This window comes from Salvelinus namaycush, chromosome 38 (genome assembly GCF_016432855.1).
Source record: "Salvelinus namaycush isolate Seneca chromosome 38, SaNama_1.0, whole genome shotgun sequence".
In the NCBI taxonomy this organism is placed as follows: domain Eukaryota; kingdom Metazoa; phylum Chordata; class Actinopteri; order Salmoniformes; family Salmonidae; genus Salvelinus; species Salvelinus namaycush.
In genome coordinates this window covers 7,016,866-7,038,029 of record NC_052344.1, presented here as the reverse complement: position 1 = coordinate 7,038,029, position 21,164 = coordinate 7,016,866, and the positions used below count along the sequence as shown (strand labels likewise).

The window sequence follows — 21,164 nt, the reverse complement described above, 5'->3', positions numbered from 1 at the left end:
CTCTCTCTCTCTCTCTCTCTCTCTCTCTCTCTCTCTCTCTCTCGCTCTCTCTGAGAAGAAACCCCACAGTGAGGGTTGGCTGCTGCTGCTGCTGTGGGGAGTCAGCATTAAAGGACAAATACACAACTTTTCAACCTAACTTTCATTATCTCCAGCACAGTACATATATAGTTGAAGTCAGAAGTTTACATACACTTAGGTTGGAGACATTAAAACTCGTTTTTCAACCACTCCACAAATGTCTTGTTAACAAACTATAGTTTTGGCAAGTCGGTTAAGACATCTACTTTGTGCATGACACAAGTGATTTTTCCAACAATTGTTTACAGACAGATTATTTCACTTATAATTCACTGTATCACAATTCCAGTGGGTCAGAGGTTTACATACACTAAGTTGACTGTGCCTTTAAACAGCTTGGAAAATTCCAGAAAACGATGCCATGGCTTTAGAAGCTTCTGATAGGCTAATTGACATAATTTGAGTCAATTGGAGGTGTACCTGTGGATGTATTTCAAGGCCTACCTTCAAACTCACTGCCTCTTAATTGAGTGTATGTAAACTTCTGACCTACTGGGAGTGTGATGAAAGAAAAAAAAACGGAAATAAATCATTCTCTACTATTATTCTGACATTTCACATTCTTAAAATAAGGTGGTGATCCTAATTGACCTAAAACAGGGAATTCTTCTTGGAATAAATGTCAGGAATTGTGAAAAACTGAGTTTAAATGTATTTGGCTAAGGTGTATGTAAACTTCCGACTTCAACTGTATATACAGTACATATGTAGAAACAGTGCATTTTTACATTTTGTAGAAACAAATATAAAGTTAAAAAGCTCTACACGATGACATCATCAAAAACATTTTAAAACAGTGAAAATCACCATTTAAATCCCTTTTAATCCTACCCTGTGATGTCACAGAGAAGCATTTTTTTAGGGCCTTTCTTATCTTTTTAACTACAGATCATAGAAACACGCTGTTTTCACACATGTTAATGCTGGTTTGGTGCTGGAGATAATGAATATGAGGTTGAAAAGTGGCAGAATTGCCCTTTAACGCATCAGCCCCAATCAAAAAAGAATGCTCAGAGAGAGAAAGGCCTTGATCTTTACCAGCTCTTCTAAGAACCCCTTTGTCGTATCTGTGTAAGCCCCACATGTTAAGTCACACGCATACTGTAGTGGCCCTTTCCTCCCTAGAGCCCAAACATTGTGTTGTGTTGTTTCTGCTTGCTGTATAATGTGCAGGCTATATTCATCTTTGTTGGTGTGTGTGTGTGCACGTGCGATACACCTAGAAAATGAGTCACTGTGTGTGTCTTTGGAAAAATAGGGTCACAGTGAAAGTACACTACTACTGGAAAGTACACTACTACTGGAAAGTACACTACTACTGGACTAGGCCTAAGTCTTGAAGTCACAATGCGACTAGCCCCGGCGCTCTCTTCTCTCCTCATCGCCTCATCTTCATTAGCCTCATAATGAGCATTGAGAGAGCGATCAAGAGAGAAAGAAAGGGAGAGTACCCTCCTAGATGAGTTTTAAGTAGCATTGTCTGTTCTCCTGGCAGCTTCGTAATACATATTTTTTATGAGGGCATTAGGCTTTGCCGCTTCATTATACCTTATTTCATATGATGCTTGCTTTGTTATAGAAACTTCTCTCCTCTGTGGTGGGACTGGATTTTTAAGCTAATGAGTCCAAAACAAACAGCTTTTAAATGGAGCAGCTCGAAGCCGGGAGCTGGAGCTGGTGCTGAAGCGGACCTCTCCCTCACATCGCTTTGTCCCGCTGTGTGGAGATGAATACACTATTCAGCATGGTGCTCTCTCTCTCTCTCTCTCTCTCTCTCTCTCTCTCTCTCTCTCTCTCTCTCTCTCTCTCTCTCTCTCTCTCTCTCTCTCTCTCTCTCTCTCTCTCTCTCTCTCTCTCTCTCTCTCTCTCTCTCTCTCTCTCTCTCTCTCTCTCTCTCTCTCTCTTTGCCCCTCTCTTTATCTGCCTCATTCTATTTTGCTCTCTCTCCTCCTTTCGCTCTCTCTCCTCTCTCTTTCTCTCCTCCTCTCTCTCTCTTGCTCTCTATTCTCTCTCTCCCCCCCTCTCTCCCCCCCCCCCCTCTCTCCACCCCCTCTCTCTCTCTCTTTTTTTCCCTCTCTCTATTCATTCAGCAGTGTAAGGCCTGTGACGGCTATAACAGATCCACTTTATTCCAGAAGGTCATGAGGTGTGTGTGCCCGCGCTGCGCTCGCTTCTGTGTCAAGTGATATAGTTATATTTTTTTCTGAACACACACACACACACACACACACACACACACACACACACACACACACACACACACACACACACACACACACACACACACACACACACACATACACGGACCTTAGCTGCAACCCTTTGATGCTCGCTAAGCGCTGTAGCTGCCGGGGATCATGTAAATCTGGGTGGCATTTTGCTGATATAGTATTGGATGTTGTCTGTGTTCATGCATTGATAGCTCAATCATGTGTGTATGTGTGTATGTGTGTGTGTGTGTGTGTGTGTGTGTATGTGTGTGTATGTTTGTGTGTGTTTGTGCCATAATGCATCCAGAGAAAATAGAACACATCAAGCACGAAGCAGTAGGCTAAGCACGTGAGTGTGCCGTATTACACAGGAGTAGTTTGAACCTGTGTGGATGGGAGCTATTTGTGTGCGTGCATGTGTGCGTGTGTGTGTGTGTGTGTGTAGCGTAATACATTTGTCTTAAGCCAGTGGACCACTGTCTAGTCTAGGTACTCTCATGATGTGGCCCTTTCTGGGTATAGAGCGTGGCATCCCCCTCTCTCTCCCTCCTACACCCAGGTTCTGTTATCTCAGGTCGTAAATTCCTGGAGGAGACTCTCTCCTCCTGGCCATGCAGTATATATACAGAGAGAGTTTCACAGTAGAACAAAGGCACTTTTTCTACATCACAGAACTTGAGAACTGAACAGTGTCCATGTTTTGAATGTGTAAATGGTCGTTGGATAAGCCAGCTACGACCCAGTTCGTTTTGTTTCATGTTTGTGACCGCATGAAAGACAATACAGCCACATTACCATAACTCTGCTTATAAAGGTGCCTCCGTTATGAGGTTTGTGTCTAATTATTGTATTAAAATGAATGAGTAAAGATGAAACTATTTGTGAAATGATGTAATGATGTTAATGTGAGAGAATTGTATTCCCTTTAAAGTTTAACTAAGTCACTAAGCCCACCCCCATGAGCACAGACATGATCTGGCTCATGGGACAGCCCTTTTCTACTGTTACGAATAAAAAACCCACCTGAAGAAATCCTCTTCAGACCATGCGTACCTCGATCACCGAAGGTTGAGTAGAGACCACATAAACCTCAGTATAAGCTAAGGCTGCAATGGTTGTTGAATTCCTAACCAAACCACGTGGAGCATTGGCTACACGGGTGGAAATGGTTCAACTCTGAGACTATCGATCCCTACAGAATAAGAGCAAATCTTAGATACTAGTCTGCAGCTAGAAATGATGTCAACCTGAGATGCGAGGACCGACAACCGCGAAACATCTATTCTATAAGAACATTTCTGAATGGTACTCTGAAGTATACATTCTCACCACGAAAGACTTCAGGGAAGCAGAGAGAGAGACGTGCGCGCGGATGAACTTTCCAACAGAAAGACGGACGATTCCAACGGAGATCACGACGACACACTCAGTGTAAATATATATTGATTGCAATTATTCTCGAATGAGTGAGCGTTCATGTGCAAAGGATTAGCATTTCAATTAATATAATTATCAACTGTGTAGTGTCTCTTTTGTCTTTCCCGCCCTTCTCAGTCCACACCCACTTCCCTTTGTCCACCAAACCGTCATATCGGCTTAGCCCACTAGGGACCCTCCCCTATCATTTCCTTGTAACCATATCTACTGTTTGTTTGTTTATGCACTTCTGTGAATATTTAGTTAGTAAATAAATGATTAAGATAATTGGTGTATGGATGATTCATAGTAAAGGCTGGGTTCGTGCAGATAACCAACAATTTACGACGTTTGGAATGAGACTAACGTCAGGTAAAGAATAATTCATTCATTAGAAGACTAATTAATCAGATATTAAAATATCTGAAGAGTTATATTAGGAAAATTATAACTTTGTAATCTGAAGATTTTCCTTGGTGCCCCAACTTCCTAGTTAATTACATTTACATGATTAGTTTAATCACGTAATAATAATTACAGAGAATTGATTTGATAAAATAACAGTCTTCAGTTTAATAATGCCAAAGACACGACAGTACTTAAACTGGGGTTCAATCAGACTTAAGCTATCTAAATTGCATCTGTACTGTGAGACACTCAGCGCTATGAGGACACATCAGTATTGGATGGGCTGTGGGGTGAAGTTCAAGTCCATCTCAACGTACGGTTTATAATGAAAATGAATTACTTTCTAGTGTTTTGATGAATGTTTTGGGGCTTTGGAGCCATTTTGTTGAACTTTTGTTTTACCAGGTTAATTGAATGGGAGAGAAATACTGACTGGGGAAAAGGGGTTTAAATGGAGGGATCAATATCAACACATGTGGTTGTGTAATTAGATGGTGGGCAGAGAAGTGTGTGTGTGAGTGTGAGTGTGAGTGTGAGTGTGAGTGTGTGTGTGTGTGTGTGTGTGTGTGTGTGTGTGTGTGTGTGTGTGTTCCGACATGTGTACATTATGTGGTGAGGATCCAGTAGGATGTTCAGACCGTCGTCATGTCACAAGACGACAAAATAAAAGTTTGAACTCGATCATACTCCCTTTAGCACGTAGCCCATTACAATCACACAAATCTCTTTCTCTCTCTCTTCAGAGTTAGTGGTTAGAGCATTGGGCCAGTAACTGAAAGGTCGCTGGTTCGAATATCCATGCCGACAAGGTGAAAATCTGTGCCCTTAAGCCCTTAAGCAAGGCACTTAACCCTAATTTGCTCCAGGGGCGCCGTACTACTACGGCTGACCCTGGAACTTATCGTCTGCATTGTGAAGCTGTATTGTGGATAGAACCAGTTATGATCTACAACTGTAAAAGAGATCAGACGAGACCCAGCCTGACAGTCTAGTGAGTGAGGTAATCTCAGCAGTAACCCTCCAGGAGACGAGAGGCGTAACTAGATACCAACGAGGGAAACATAATGCTCCTTTTCACCATCCTCTTTTTCATCCAATCAAAACATAATTACGCTTCTTCCCCAAAAAACATCCCGATGGGCCTTTTTAACTTTGTGATTCTCTTTCTGGCTGAGAGTTTGATTCTGTGGAACACACAGAAGTGATTGCACCCTCTCAGAGTCTGAGGCAATTTATTAGAGTCGAGCTGCACCTGTTAGATTTGTGACAGGCAGGCTCGCCTTCTCCCTTATCGTCTGCCTGTCAGTACAGAGACTGTAATCAGTGAGTTTCAATAGAGCTCTTAGCAGTCCGTACTACGCTCTCACTCACACACACACATACACACACCAGGTCGCAGTGGTAAATGAGAACTTGTTCTCAACTGGTCTACCTGGTTAAATAAAGTGAAATAAAAAAAAATCATACAACACACACACGCACGCACGCACGCACACACACACACACACGCACACACACACACTCTGCTTCTGAGGCCAAACCTCAATAATGTACAATTTATAGAGAGCCTAATAAAGTGTAGTGCCAGATCATCTGCTGTGCAGCTAGAATATAATATTAAGCTGCAGCAGCACATCACAACACACTGTCTCTGAGCTTTGGTCCACTGTCTCCAGGGTAATAATGGGTTGTAGTTCATTATTTTGTAGAATGTGAATCTGCATACAGAGCACGGCTTGGTTTAGCCGGGAAACAAGTGGTGCTGTGAGTTGTACAAGTTTGTCTCTAATTGAAAGGGATTCTGTACAGAAAGGAGTGCAGGGGGAATATATATATCTGTGGATCTACAGGATATGATATATCTGTGGATCTACAGGATATGATATATCTGTGGATTTACAGGATAAGATATATCTGTGGATCTAAAGGATATGATATATCTGTGGATCTACAGGATAAGATATATCTGTGGATCTACAGGATAAGATATATCTGTGGATCTACAGGATATGATATATCTGTGGATCTACAGGATAAGATATATCTGTGGATCTACAGGATATGATACATCTGTGGATCTACAGGATATGATACATCTGTGGATCTACAGGATATGATACATCTGTGGATCTACAGGATATGATAAATCTGTGGATCTACAGGATAAGATAAATCTGTGGATCTACAGGATAAGATATATCTGTGGATCTACAGGATATGATATATCTGTGGATCTAAAGGATATGATATATCTGTGGATCTAAAGGATATGATATATCTGTGGATCTACGGGATATGATATATCTGTGGATCTAAAGGATAAGATATATCTGTGTATCTACAGGATAAGATACATCTGTGGATCTACAGGATAAGATATATCTGTGTATCTACAGGATAAGATATATCTGTGGATATACAGGATAAGATATATCTGTGGATCTACAGGATATGATATATCTGTGGATCTACAGGATATGATATATCTGTGGATCTACAGGATATGATATATCTGTGGATCTACAGGATATGATACATCTGTGGATCTACAGGATATGATAAATCTGTGGATCTACAGGATAAGATATATCTGTGGATCTAAAGGATATGATAAATCGGTGGATCTACAGGATATGATATATCTGTGGATCTAAAGGATATGATATATCTGTGGATCTACAGGATATGATATATCTGTGGATTTACAGGATAAGATATATCTGTGGATCTAAAGGATATGATATATCTGTGGATCTACAGGATAAGATATATCTGTGGATCTACAGGATATGATATATCTGTGGATCTAAAGGATATGATAAATCTGTGAATATACAGGATAAGATATATCTGTGGATGTACAGGATATGATATATCTGTGGATCTACAGGATATGATATATCTGTGGATCTAAAGGATATGATATATCTGTGGATCTAAAGGATATGATATATCTGTGGATCTACAGGATATGATATATCTGTGGATCTACAGTGTGCAGATATACTATCTCCGGCACAGATTATTATTATTAAAAATGTTTTTTGTCCTCATTTGGACTAATCTTCCAAGAGTCCTTAAACATTAAAATACAATTTATAATACGAACACATTTTCACAAATAACACACTGTTACAAACAGACATAATACACTAACATATTGACCCGATAAATACTCTGTCTAAAAGATATATTGATTCTTCATCTACCATAGTCCAGCTGTCACGATTGTCTTTAAGTGGAAGAGAGGACCAAGGCGCAGCGTGAAGTGAATACATCTTCTTTTATTTTAACGAAGATGAACACGAAATGAACACTTTTACAAAACTAAACAACAAACAACCGTGAAGCTACAAACGAAAGTGCACACACACGCTACTAACGTTAGACATAGACAATTACCCACAACCTGTCTAATGCCTATGGCTGCCTTAAATATGGCTCCCAATCAGAGACAACGATAGACAGCTGTCTCTGATTGAGAACCACTCAGGGAACCATAGACATACCTAGACACCTACACTGAACACAACCCCATAAACTCTACCAAAACCCCCTAGACACTACAAACACCCTCGACTAGACAAAAACACACAAACATCCCGTGTCACACCCTGACCTAACTAAAATAATAAAGAAAACAAAGATAACTAAGGCCAGGGCGTGACAGTACCCCACCCCCCCCCCAAAGGTGCGGACTCCGGCCGCAAACCTGACACAGAAGGGGAGGGTCCGGGTGGGCCTTCTTATGGCGGCGGCTCGGGTGCGGGACGTGGCCCCCACTTCACCATAGTCACTACCCGCTTTGGTGGCGCCTCTGGAGCGGCGACCCTTTCAGCGAGTCCTGGACTGAATACCTTTCTAGAGGGCGCCACTGGACGGAGGGGCAGCTCCGGACTGAGGGGCGGCTCCGGACTGAGGGGCGGCTCCGGACTGAGGGGCGGCTCCGGACTGAGGGGCGGCTCCGGACTGAGGGGCGGCTCTGGCAGCTCCTGGCTGGCTGACGGCTCTGGCAGCTCCTGGCTGGCTGACGGCTCTGGCAGCTCCTGGCTGGCTGACGGCTCTGGCTGGTCATGGCTGGCTGACGGCTCTGGCTGGTCATGGCTGGCTGACGGCTCTGGCTGGTCATGGCTGGCTGACGGCTCTGGCTGGTCATGGCTGGCTGACGGCTCTGGCTGGTCATGGCTGGCTGATGGCTCTGGCTGGTCATGGCTGGCTGACGGCTCTGGCTGGTCATGGCTGGCTGACGGCTCTGGCTGGTCATGGCTGGCGGACGGTTCTGGCTGGTCATGGCTGGCGGACGGCTCTGGCTGGTCATGGCTGGCGGACGGCTCTGGCTGGTCATGGCTGGCGGACGGCTCTGGCTGCTCCTGTCTGGCGGACGGCTCTGGCGGCTCGGGACAGATGGGCAGCTCTGACGGCTCGGGACAGACGGGCAGCTCTGACGGCTCGGGACAGACGGGCAGCTCTGACGGCTCGGGACAGACGGGCGGCTCAGATGACGCTGGGCAGACGGCAGACTCTGGCCGGCTGAGGCGCACAGTAGGCCTGGTGCGTGGTACCGGAACTGGAGGTACCGGGCTAAGGACACGCACCTCAAGGCTAGTGCGGGGAGCAGCAACAGGGCGCACAGGACTCTGGAGACGCACAGGAGGCTTGGTGCGTGGTGCCGGAACTGGAGGTACTGGGCTGGAGACACGCACCACAGGGAGAGTGCGTGGAGAAGGAACAGTGCGTACAGGGCTCTGGAGACGTACAGGAGGCTTGGTGCGTGGTGTAGGCACAGTCTTCACCAGACTGCTAGCCCGCACCTCAGGACGAGTATGGAGAGCTGACTCAGGTGGCATCAAATCCCGCACACGCTCCTTCAAGCGGATGCGGTGCTTTATGCTCCACACCAGCAAATCCCTCATTTCTCTCTCCTCCAATTTCCCCATTAATTCATCCACAGTCTCAGCTTCACTCCCCTTACTCACCTCCAATTCCACCTCGACTGGCTCTGGTTCCATCTTCGGCTCCTCACAGTAAGCACGGGGAGCTGGATCAAGTCTCCTACTTGACCCAGCTACACTCCCCGAGAGCCCCCCCCCAAGAAATTTTTGGGGTTGCCAGCCGCTCTGCCGTGCTAGCTCCTCATACCGACGCCTCTCTGCTTTCGCTGCCTCCAGCTCTGCCTTGGGGCGGCGATATTCCCCTGGTTGTGCCCAGGGTCCTCTGCCGTCTAATATTTCCTCCCAATTCCCATAGTCCTGCGATCGCTGCTGCTGCCTTGTATCGCGCTGCTTGGTCCTTGGTTGGTGGGTAATTCTGTCACGATCGTCTTTACGTGGAAGAGAGGACCAAGGCGCAGCGTGAATTGAATACATCTTCTTTTATTTTAACGAAGATGAACACGAAACGAACACTTTTACAAAACAACAAACAACCGTGAAGCTACAAACGAAAGTGCACACACAAGCTACTAACGTTAGACATAGACAATTACCCACAACCTGTCTAATGTCTATGGCTGCCTTAAATATGGCTCCCAATCAGAGACAACGATAGACAGCTGTCTCTGATTGAGAACCACTCAGGGAACCATAGACATACCTAGACACCTACACTGAACACAACCCCATAAACTCTACCAAAACCCCCTAGACACTACAAACACCCTCGACTAGACAAAAACACACAAACATCCCCCATGTCACACCCTGACCTAACTAAAACAATAAAGAAAACAAAGATAACTGAGGCCAGGGCGTGACACCAGCACAACTTTTCTACGTATTATATTTAAATGGTTTTACAGTATTGTTTAAATTTATATATTGAAAGGTTTCTGGTTTGCTCAGTTAAATTATTACATTTTTTTATTCCTCTAAATCGAAATGTTATTTTGCCTATTTATCTTTTCTGTCAGGATAACACATAGATGGTAGACAATCTATTCCTAGTATTTACTGAATGTCTGTCTCTTACCAACTGAATACCGTTGTGAATAGAGTTTGGCCGTTTTAAATGGTGTATATTTTGAAATAAAATAAGCACGTTTTTTTCAATTATCTTGTTGATTGATGACCAACCAAGAGCATTGCGCATGACTACAAAAGAATAACCATATCTCCACCTTAAAACAATCCTTGCTGCTTTGTTCTGTGCAATCTGCAGCCTCCTAATTTCACTTGCTGATGCATTTCCCGAGACCATAGAACAGTAGTTCACCTGACTCTCAATTAATGCTTGTGTTATTTGCTCAAGAATCTTTCCTGGTAAATATTTAGCTATCCTTCTGATCATCCATGCTGTTTTAACATATGTATTTTTACATAGATTAGTTATTTGAGACGACCATGATAAGCAGTTGTCTAGCTGCACTCCTAGTAGTTTGCTTTCTGCCACTGCCTCAATTTGTACTCCCCCCATACTTAATTGTATCCCATGCTGTGTTGGCCTTTTCCTAGTGGAACAGACCAACATAACTTTGGTTTCCTTGGTGTTAAGATAAAGGCTTAGACAAGGAACTATGAATCAGAGTTGCAGCACAGCCAGAGCCTGGCAATAGAGTCTACTATTGGTCGAGAGCTACACTACCATTACGATACATCACATCACTGTCAATTTAGTTGTATTAGTATTATTATTATCTGCTATGTCCTGTTAACCTTTACAGCTTTGGTATAGCATAAGAAAGAGATTTTGCGCCAAAGATTACACCCAGCCTGCTAATCATGAACAGCGGGTGTCCAGTTATGTGAGACCAATGGTAGTAACCATTAACAAGGGGTCAAAGGTCAGCATAAGCCAATAAGCTGTAGCGTCCGTGCTGACCTGGGTGGTGGAATCTCTCGCTCTCTCTGTCGCTCTGTCGCTCTGTATCTCTGTATCTCTGTATCTCTGTATCTCTCTCTCTCTCTCTCTCTCTCTCTCTCTCTCTCTCTCTCTCTCTCTCTCTCTCTCTCTCTCTCTCTCTCTCTCTCTCTCTCTCTCTCTCTCTCTCTCTCTCTCTCTCTCTCTCTCTCTCTCTCTCTCTCTCTCTCTCTCTCTCTCTCTCTCTCTCTCTCACACACACACACACAAACACACACACACACACACACACACACACACACACACACACACACACACACACACACACACACACACACACACTGGATTGTGTCAAAACTTCACATTGTCAATCTCCCAGGAACCTTGCTCCCTTTCTGTTTCTCTTTCAATCTTTCCCTGTCTTTATCCTGTCTTTATCCTTCTCTCTGTCTGAGTAAATGAAGGAGATCTGCTGGTCTATGTTTTATGTCGATGAGAAGGGAGAGAGAGAGAGACAGGCAGGGAAAGAGATGGAGTTGTCACTCACTCAGACACAACAGGTCATTCCATTATGCAGCACCCAGAGGCATTCTTCACACACACACGTCCCACATCAAGGACACAGGCTAACAGGAAGTTACACACAATCAATTTCATCTAATTAATCAGATCCCATCTAATCAGCTACAGACATGTTATCATCAAGCATGTGCATACATATAACTTATGCCTGATCGTCTACATGTTATTATGAATCAATAGCCCTGATACATTACCTGAGATGAAATGTAATGAGAGAAAGGCTGCATTTGCTTTGTCTTTCACCAGAGAGGTGTGTTCGGCATTTGCTGTTATTCATTTCAGCACACACATATACATGCGTGCCACACAAGCAAGCACACGGGCATGGTGTAGTCCTTCACATTTCCCCTCTAAAATCCTGTTTGTGTGTCAGCCAGGGCACAGAACAGCTTCAATGCCTCTCTCTCCCCCATTTTCTCCCCCTTTTTCCCTATCTCTCAGTCTTGTTTGGTAGGAGGTATTTTCTACTTTTGTGACACGACTGTGATTAGTCTTGTTAACGGTAGAGAAACCGCTAGAGATGTTTTTTCTCTTAAATAAGAAGGTACACTCGAGCCATGAACGTAATTAGATCTCGTCTGTGAAAAGGCGAGGTATCAAACATAATAAGTAAATGAGCTGCTTTGAAGATGTTGAATACGTTCATTTGGTGCACGGAGAGAGAGCACTCTTCGGTTGTCGCGTCTGTGGAGACGCAGCTGAATGAACGGAATGCTGAAGAAACATTCAAAGAAGAGCTATTATGAGGATAAAGGATGCTTTTTTGTTTATTGTGTCTTATATCAAATCTAATTTATTTATAAAGCCCTTCTTACATCAGCTGATATCTCAAAGTGCTGTACAGAAACCCAGCCTAAAACCCCAAACAGCAAGCAATGCATGTGTAGAAGCACGGTGGCTAGGAAAAACTCCCTAGAAAGGCCAAAACCTAGGAAGAAACCTAGAGAGGAACCAGGCTATGAGGGATGGTCAGTCCTCTTCTGGCTGTGCCGGGTGGAGATTGTAGCAGAACATGGCCAAGATGTTCAAATGTTCATAGATGACCAGCAGGATCATATAATAATAATCACAGTGGTTGTCGAGGGTGCAACAGGTCAGCACCTCAGGATATGCTGGATCTAATGAATAGCTTAGTTGGAGTTGGAGACAGTTTTACTGTATGCCCATAGGGAAGTCTCTACTGCATGTGTTTTAATGCTGACCAATTACAGGACAGAATCAGGATTCAGAAAACATGACCAACACTTCCTCACCTCTGCTTCTGAGGTGATGACATAACTCATCTATCTCTCTCTCTCTCTCTCTTAGTTGTCTCTCTACTCTCTCTCTCCCCCCTCTTTCGGTCTAAATCAGCCATTTCCTTTTCTCTTCATTAAGACCTGCCTTTTGTACTATGAGAGTAATACTAACTATTACTCTCCCTGCATGAGGACTGCAGATGTGGCCAGGGCAATAAATTGCAATGTCTGTACTGTGAGACGTGTAAGACAGCGCTATAGGGAGACAGGACGGACAGCTGATCATCCTCGCAGTGGCAGACCACGTGTAACAACACCTGCACAGGATCGGTACATCTGAACATCACACATGCGGGACAGGTACAGGATGGCAACAATAACTGCCCGAGTTACACCAGGAATGTACAATCCCTCCATCAGTGCTCAGACTGTCCGCAATAGGCTGAGAGAGGCTGAACTGAGGGCTTGTAGGCCTGTTGTAAGGCAGGTCTTCACCAGACATCACTGGCAACAACGTCACCTATGGGCACAAACCCACCGTAGCTGGACCAGACAGGACTGGCAAAAAGTGCTCTTCACTGACGAGTCGCGGTTTTGTCTCACCAGGGGTGATGGTCAGATTTGCGTTCATCATCGTGGGAATGAGCGTTATACCGAGGCCTGTACTCTGGAGCGGGATTGATTTGGAGGTGGAGAGTCCGTCATGGTCTAGGGCGGTGTGTCACAGCATCATCGGACTGAGCTTGTTGTCATTGCAGGCAATCTCAACGCTGTGCGTTACATGGAAGACATCCTCCTCCCTCATGTGGTACCCTTCCTGCAGGCTCATCCTGACATGACCCTCCAACATGACAATGCCACCAGCCATACTGCTCGCTCTGCGCGTGATTTCCTGCAAGACAGGAATGTCAGTGTTCTGCCATGGCCAGCGAAGAGCCGGGATCTCAATCCCATTGAGCACACCTGGGACCTGTTGGATCAGAGGGGAGGGCTAGGGCCATTCCCCCCCAGAAATGTCCAGGAACTTTCAGGTGCCTTGGTGGAAGAGTGGGGTAACATGTCACAGCAAAAACGGGCAAATCTGGTGCAGTCCATGAGGGGGAGATGCACTGCAGTACTTAATGCAGCTGGTGGCCACACCAGATACTGACTGTTACTTTTGATTTTGACCCCCCCTTTGTTCAGGGACACATTATTCAATTTCTGTTAGTCACATGTCTGTAGAACTTGTTCAGTTTATGTCTCAGTTGTTGAATCTTGTTACGTTCATACAAATATTTACCCATGTTAAGTTTGCTGAAAAATAAACGCAATTGACAGTGAGAGGACCTTCTTAGTCAGCAATTGCGCTAGCGCTAGTTAGCAACTTCCTTCAAACTGCACTTAGAGATATAAAATGATATCCACAAGTTCATCTGACTTCATCTGAAGTAGAGCAGGGCCAAAATGGCCAAAATCCTTCATTGCCATGTCAAAGCTGTCCCAAAAAACATGGCTCAATCAAAAGGTACAGTTATGATCATCAATCAGAGATAATGTCCATCCCGGCTAACAGTGTGGATGTTGTCATTCCCTTTACCGTCACAGCTGAAGAGTAGAGCTGCCAGATGCCAAGTCAGTATAGCAGACTGTCCTTACTGATGTTGTGAGACGTTAGCGAATCACAAATCCAGTCTGTCACACTCCCATGGGGGGAGCACAGTGTTCCTTTTCTCTCCACATGGCGTCCAGTAGGACCCGGGATGGTCAGCACTAATCTGGCTGGAGAGTATAATCTGTACGTTGGCACTATCTGGCCCTGCTAGAGAGCACATCATGTACATTGGCACTAACATTGGCACTATATGCCCATTGTAGAAAGGACAAAAGTTGAACTGTTTAACCAAACTAAACTTAGCCACCTCAACCAGGATCCTAAGCCTTGCATTGATTAGGAATAAATAGCTCAGAATGTGAATGCTAAAGTTCTGATGATATTCCCGGGGTGTCCTTTCTGGCATGCCTATTTAATGTCGAACCATAGGACCCCCTCTGAGCGTCACACTTCCTCTCAGCGTGAAGCTCCAGGGCTGCGCTGTCCCAGGACCGGGTCTGTCATCACTCTGCCAGGATCAGGGAGCTCTAGTTGGGCTTTGAGCTCAGTGGGAGAGGGCCTGCATGAAAATGAAGTCCGCAGCTGGCAGGCTTCATCTCTATCCATCTGAGACCGCAAACTGAGGTGTCCTAAATGGCACCCTATTCCTTATATAGTGTACTACTTTTGACCAGAGCCCTAGTGCACTATAAAGGGAATAGGGTGTGATTTGGGACGTAGGCTGTCAGGGCTGTGAACCAGTAGAGCAAACGAAACAGCTACGATAACTCAACACCCGCTAACTGAACACAGTGGAGGTAATCGAGACAATCGAGGTACTCAGGGGCAACAAAGGGACCGAATCAGCAGTAAAGGAAAAGAACACGTGAGGCCGGGGCCCTCTCGCCCATACAGAGTAGAGGTCCCTTGCCATCTTTGGATGACTCTGCACCGCATGCTTTGCCAACGATCAATGCCCACTGCCCATAGAGCAGGAGGGTGAAAACTAGCTACAGAGGGATTCTGTGCCCTATCAAAAAATAAAACAAATATTTTTCAGGAAGGTTGAAAGGTTTTTGTGGGGTTTTGGTTGCATGACTTTTATTCCTTTATTGATGTATTTATCTGCTTTCAGCCAGCCAGAAGATGGCTCCTCCTGGTGAGCTGAAGTCCTGCAGAGGCTGAGGCTGTTTGGATGCTCTTTCAGGTGAATAATACCGTCCCTGAGCCCATGCAGGCAATCTCTCTCTTCCTTGTTCTCTCTCTCCATCTTGCCCCTACACTCCCTGCTCCCCCGCTCTCTGCCCCCCACCCACTCTGTACAATTGGATCTGGGAAAACAAACAGAAACAAACAAAGAAAAGCAAGTAAACAAGTAGCTCCCCGCCAGGCGTGACGGCTGGCAGCCTTGGCCCTGAGGTAGCAGACTCACTATCGTCAGCCTTTTCAGAACACTCTCACAACCCTCTCTCTGTCTCTATTTCTTTGTCTCACTTGGGTCTCTCTATCAGTGTCTCTCTGTTTCTGTCTCTCTGTCTCTGTTTCTGTCTCTGTCTCTCTCTCTGTCTGTCTCTCTCTCTGTCTCTCTCTCTGTCTCTCTCTGCCTCTATCTTTGTATCTCTCTCTGTCTCTGTCTCTCTCTCTGTCTGTCTCTCTCTGTCTCTCTCTGCCTCTCTCTGCCTCTACCTTTGTCTCTCTCTGTGTCTCCCTCTCTGCATGCTGGGAGTTTTTGGTGCATGTTGGGAATTGTCCCTGTCACTTCAGGACACGGCTTTAGGTCTGTTACTGAAGCCACTGTCACTGTGGAGGAGTTTATGGTCACCGTAGGAGAGAAGGTACAGTAGGTAATGAAAATGTTGCTTATGTGTCACGGATGAATAAAGAGGAGGTGGTGTTTCTTAAAGAAGAGCGTCTTGTTGATCAGATGGTTGAGCATGGCGTACTTCTTAAAGGTATGTTTATTCAAGTTACGCCGCTTTTTTCTCAGTCAACAAGGGCAACGATTTCAAATGTACCACCGTTTATTCCCAATGAGCTATTGGAGAGTGAGTTATTGGAGTGTGAGTTATTGGAGTGTGAGTTATTGGAGAGTGAGTTATTGGAGAGTGAGTTACTGGAGTGTGAGTTATTGGAGTGTGAGTTATTGGAGTGTGAGTTATTGGAGAGTGAGTTATTGGAGAGTGAGTTATTGGAGAGTGAGTTATTGGAGAGTGAGTTACTGGAGAGTGAGTTATTGGAGAGTGAGTTATTGGAGAGTGAGTTACTGGAGAGTGAGTTATTGGAGTGTGTTATTGGAGTGTGAGTTATTTGAGCGTGAGTTATTGGAGTGTGTGTTATTGGAGAGTGAGTTATTGGAGTGTGAGTTATTGGAGTGTGAGTTATTGGAGTGTGAGTTATTGGAGTGTGAGTTATTGGAGTGTGACACACAAATATGATGACTTGCAACTCGACTTTGACTTTAACACCAATGACTCGTGACTTGACTTGGGCTTGAGCCTTATGACTCGACCTGACTTGATACCCTCCCCAAGCCCAAATATTAAAAATGATGGTATTAAAAAAAGTGTGCAGCGCATCAACTCTTCATTTAACGGATTACAGTTTGAATCGGACAGCAGCCAATCAAATTGTGTCAGCTGAGAAAAAGTTGTGCGAGGCAGTGCAGAGGAACGTCGGCGGACGAATTCAGATGGAGCCCTTGGAAAGATGATACCCCAAATTATTATTTTCGGATATAAAGACGACGCCGTATCAGCAAAAAACATATTGCAAATTGCAAAACATCCGGGAAGAAAATTATAGACGGAGGCGCAACAACTTCCAACTTTGTTCGACATTTGAAGCTGCACAAAGAACGGTAAGTCGTGGCTTATATAGCCGACAGCTATATATTTTATTACTTTACTAGTGTATCATGTAGACTAACCTAACGTTAAATCACAGTCAGTCAGTGCGGGAACGTGATCATTGCAGCCAAGATTGAGCTACAACTGGCTAGGCAGTTGGTAGCCTAAATCCTGCCTGATGTTACTGCTGTTGGGTTGATTGTGTACAAGCCTACATCGCCCGATTGCGCCCCATAGCGATCCTCGATAGTCAATCCCTATTGGGGGGGGGGGGGGGGGTCTTTCTCATGGCTACCCATGTTTTTCCATGGAAATATAATGTTTATTTGGAAAGTAATAAATATCTAGATATTTTTAAATGCATTCATGATTTGCGTAAATGTAATATACTAACTATTCCTCTCGTTAAAAATATGAAATGGTATTACGTTTGGTGAAGAGCATATTATGACTTGTTTAGGACTCAAAACTCAAAGTTTAGGACTTGAGACTTGACTTGATACTTGACGGTCTTGACTTGAGATTTGACTCGGACTTGCCTGTCTTGTCTTGGGACTTGACTTGGGACTTGAGGGCTAAGACTTGAGACTTACTTGTGTCTTGTAAAACAATGACTTGGTCCAACCTCTAGAACAAACACCCGGCTCTGAAACAGGTTATGTCGTTTCAAACACCTGGCTGTGAAACAGGTTATGTCGTTTCAAACACCCGGCTCTGAAACAGGTTATGTCGTTTCAAACACCTGGCTGTGAAACAGGTTATGTCGTTTCAAACACCTGGCTGTGAAACAGGTTATGTCGTTTCAAACACCCGGCTCTGAAACAGGTTATGTCGTTTCAAACACCTGGCTGTGAAACAGGTTATATCGTTTCAAACGCCCGGCTCTGAAACAGGTTATATCATTTCAAACACCCGGCTCTGAAACAGGTTATGTCGTTTCAAACGCCCGGCTCTGAAACAGGTTATGTCGTTTCAAACGCCCGGCTCTGAAACAGGTTATGTCGTTTCAAACGCCCGGCTCTGAAACAGGTTATGTCATTTCAAACACCCGGCTCTGAAACAGGTTATGTCGCTTCAAACACCCGGCTCTGAAACAGGTTATGTCGTTTCAAACACCCGGCTCTGAAACAGGTTATGTCATTTCAAACAACCGGCTCTGAAACAGGTTATGTCGTTTCAGACGCCCAGCTCTGAAACAGGTTATGTCATTTCAAACACCCGGCTCTGAAACAGGTTATGTCGTTTCAGACGCCCAGCTCTGAAACAGGTTATGTCGTTTCAAACGCCCAGCTCTGAAACAGGTTATGTCGTTTCAAACGCCCAGCTCTGAAACAGGTTATGTCGTTTCGGTGATAGGTGTTTAGGTTTTTGGACTCACCGGAGCAGACTTTGTAGGTATCGTTTAAAGTCAAGTATGACAATAGACTGTATATGGCTTATGCTAGTACGGGTAGTCAACTGTGTTTTGAGTGTGGGGATGTTGGCCATAAGCAACATGCTTGCCCGAAAAGGGAGAAAGCGGAGGGAGGTCCTCGTAACGCCTGGGCCCACTGATGTAGGGAGAGGTGGGAGAGGTGGGCCGACAGCGGTAGAGCAGCCACAAGCACCTGTTGATGAAGAACAAGTTGTCCAAGTTGAGGGTATTGAGTTGCAGCTTGTACCAGAGGGGAACATAGCGTCTGTTATGCAGCAGAAAAATATTGTTGTAGGAGGTAAGGATGGATTTGGGGAGCCATTTCCTCTTCCCGGTGAGGAGACATGCCCAGTACTGTGATGGGGTGCAAGTGGGGAGTGTTGAGAGGAATGTGGAGGGGAGTCAGGGGTCTGTGGCCTCAGTTGAGGAGGATCAGGAGAAGGACATGGTAGCAGCTGGTGACGACTCGATTTACAATTTAGAGGAGGTAAATGGGTTCCTGGATCAGACTTGGCAGATTTCTTTGATGTTGATAAGTTTGTGAGGTCAGCTGTGGTGTTACAGAAGACGGTGGGGTTAGATCAGTTGAGTGTGAAGAAGCGTTACCGCTTGAGTAAATTTGTTACTGCTGTTACGGCAGCAAAAGGTAGTGGGAAACACAGTTAGGTTAAGAGAAAATTAAAACAACGATAGTGATCATGCCTCAAAGGGTGTTTTTTCTCTCTGTCTTGTTTCTTCTGTTGTCTCTTCTGTTTTTCCTTTCTCTTTTCTATATGGCAATCAATTGCAAGGATCCTTAATCAACGTAGACAAACTGAGCGTGATATATCATCGTACAGTACATAGCAAACTCACTTGGATTAAATTGGCTTTGAGGCGAGCCTTGCATTTCGTTTTCAAAGTGGGTGACAAAAGCAAAACGGACACCTTTTAGCGAGATGTGCTCGGCATGAAGATTTTGCGTCACAAAGTGATCTACAATTACGGAGTGGGAGGATATCGCCTAGGCAATGACTTCCTCGGTTTGACTCTGCAGTCTAGCCAGGCTGTCAGCAATGGTAAGCGGCTTGCTTGGCCCCTCACTGACGTTGGAAAGGGCCTCTATCTGGCTGAGGCTCCAGGAGGTTATCGCTTCTACCTGGTGGACAAAGATCAGCCTCCCAATGATCCTGTACAGATGGTGTGTCTGGCAGGGTCTGACCTGCAGAAATCAATTCACTGCTGCTCCTCCCTTCTGGGGATGAAGGTGAAAGAGAGAAATGAGGAGAAGAAGACGGTGCTGATAGGATTCACAGACACTCAGTGTAAACTACAACTTCACAACATTGTTGGGGCAGTAGATCATGTGACAGCCTTCGGGCGGATAGCATTCTCCTGTCCACGTGAGCAGTTGGCAGATCTTGAAGCCCTGATGAAGAAGTGAAACCACAAAATCCTTACTATCTTGGCTACCTGGACACCCCTGGAAAGAATACGGTAGAAGTGGTCATTTGGCCTGATTCAGATGCTCATGAGATCTGGGTTGTTGTTTGAGTGTTTGTGTTGTGGGTTCCCAGACCCAATAAAGTTTTTTTTAAACTCAAACTCTCTCTCTCTCTCTCTGTCTCTGTCTCTGTCTCTCTGTCTCTTTCTGTCTCTCTCTCGCTGTCTCTTTTTCTCTCTGTCTCTTTCTGTCTCTCTCTCTGTCTCTGTCTCTCTGTCTCTTTCTGTCTCTCTCTCGCTGTTTCTTTTTCTCTCTGTCTCTTTCTGTCTCAATTCAATTCAATTCAATTGACTTTATTGACATGGCAAGTTCATTATTACTTACATTGTCAAAATATACATATCGAAAAATAAAAATCAAATATATATGTATATATATACAAAATATATATATATTTATATATAAATAAATGGTGGGACCAACAGCAATAATAATAGTAGTAGTGGACATGGGATTACCAATAACAACAACAATATTAATCAGAACAACAATACATTAAAGCAATGGTAGTAGATTCTTTGTATTGAATTATAATTTTGGGAAAGAAATATGCTCTTAGGTCTGAGTATTTGTCACAGTGTAGTAGGAAATGCACCTCTGTCTCTACCTCTCCCCTGGAGCAGAGTGAGCACAGCCTGTCCTCTCTGGGCAGCCAGGTTTGTCTGTGACGACCGGTCTCTATAGCCAGACTGTGCTCACTGAGTCTGTACCTAGTCAATGTTTTCCTCAGTTTTCTATCAGTCACAGTGGTCAGATAGTCTGCCATCATGTACTGTCTGTTTAGAGCCAAATAGCATTGAAGTTTACTTTGATTTTTTGTGGTGTCTTTCCAATAGGTGATATATTTTTCTTTTTGTTTTGTGATGATTTGGTTGTGCCAGATTTTCTGAGGGCTGTCCCGAGGCTCTATGGGGTCGGTTTGGGTTGGTGAACTGAGCCTCAGAACTAGCTGGCTGAGGGGACTCTTCTCTGTGTCACGTTCCTGACCTGTTTTCCTTTGTTATGTATTTGTTTTAGTTGGTCAGGGCGTGAGTTGGGTGGGTTGGTCTAGGTTTGTTTTTCTATGTTGGGATTTTGTGTTCGGCCTGGTATGATTCTCAATCAGAGACAGGTGTGTA

At 44.6% G+C, this 21,164-nt stretch overlaps 1 pseudogene; it reads left to right on the top strand.

Moving 5' to 3' along the window:
* The first annotated feature begins 18,867 nt into the window (after positions 1–18,867).
* LOC120031804 lies at positions 18,868–20,096 on the top strand (annotated as a pseudogene).
* Positions 20,097–21,164: the final 1,068 nt, after the last annotated feature.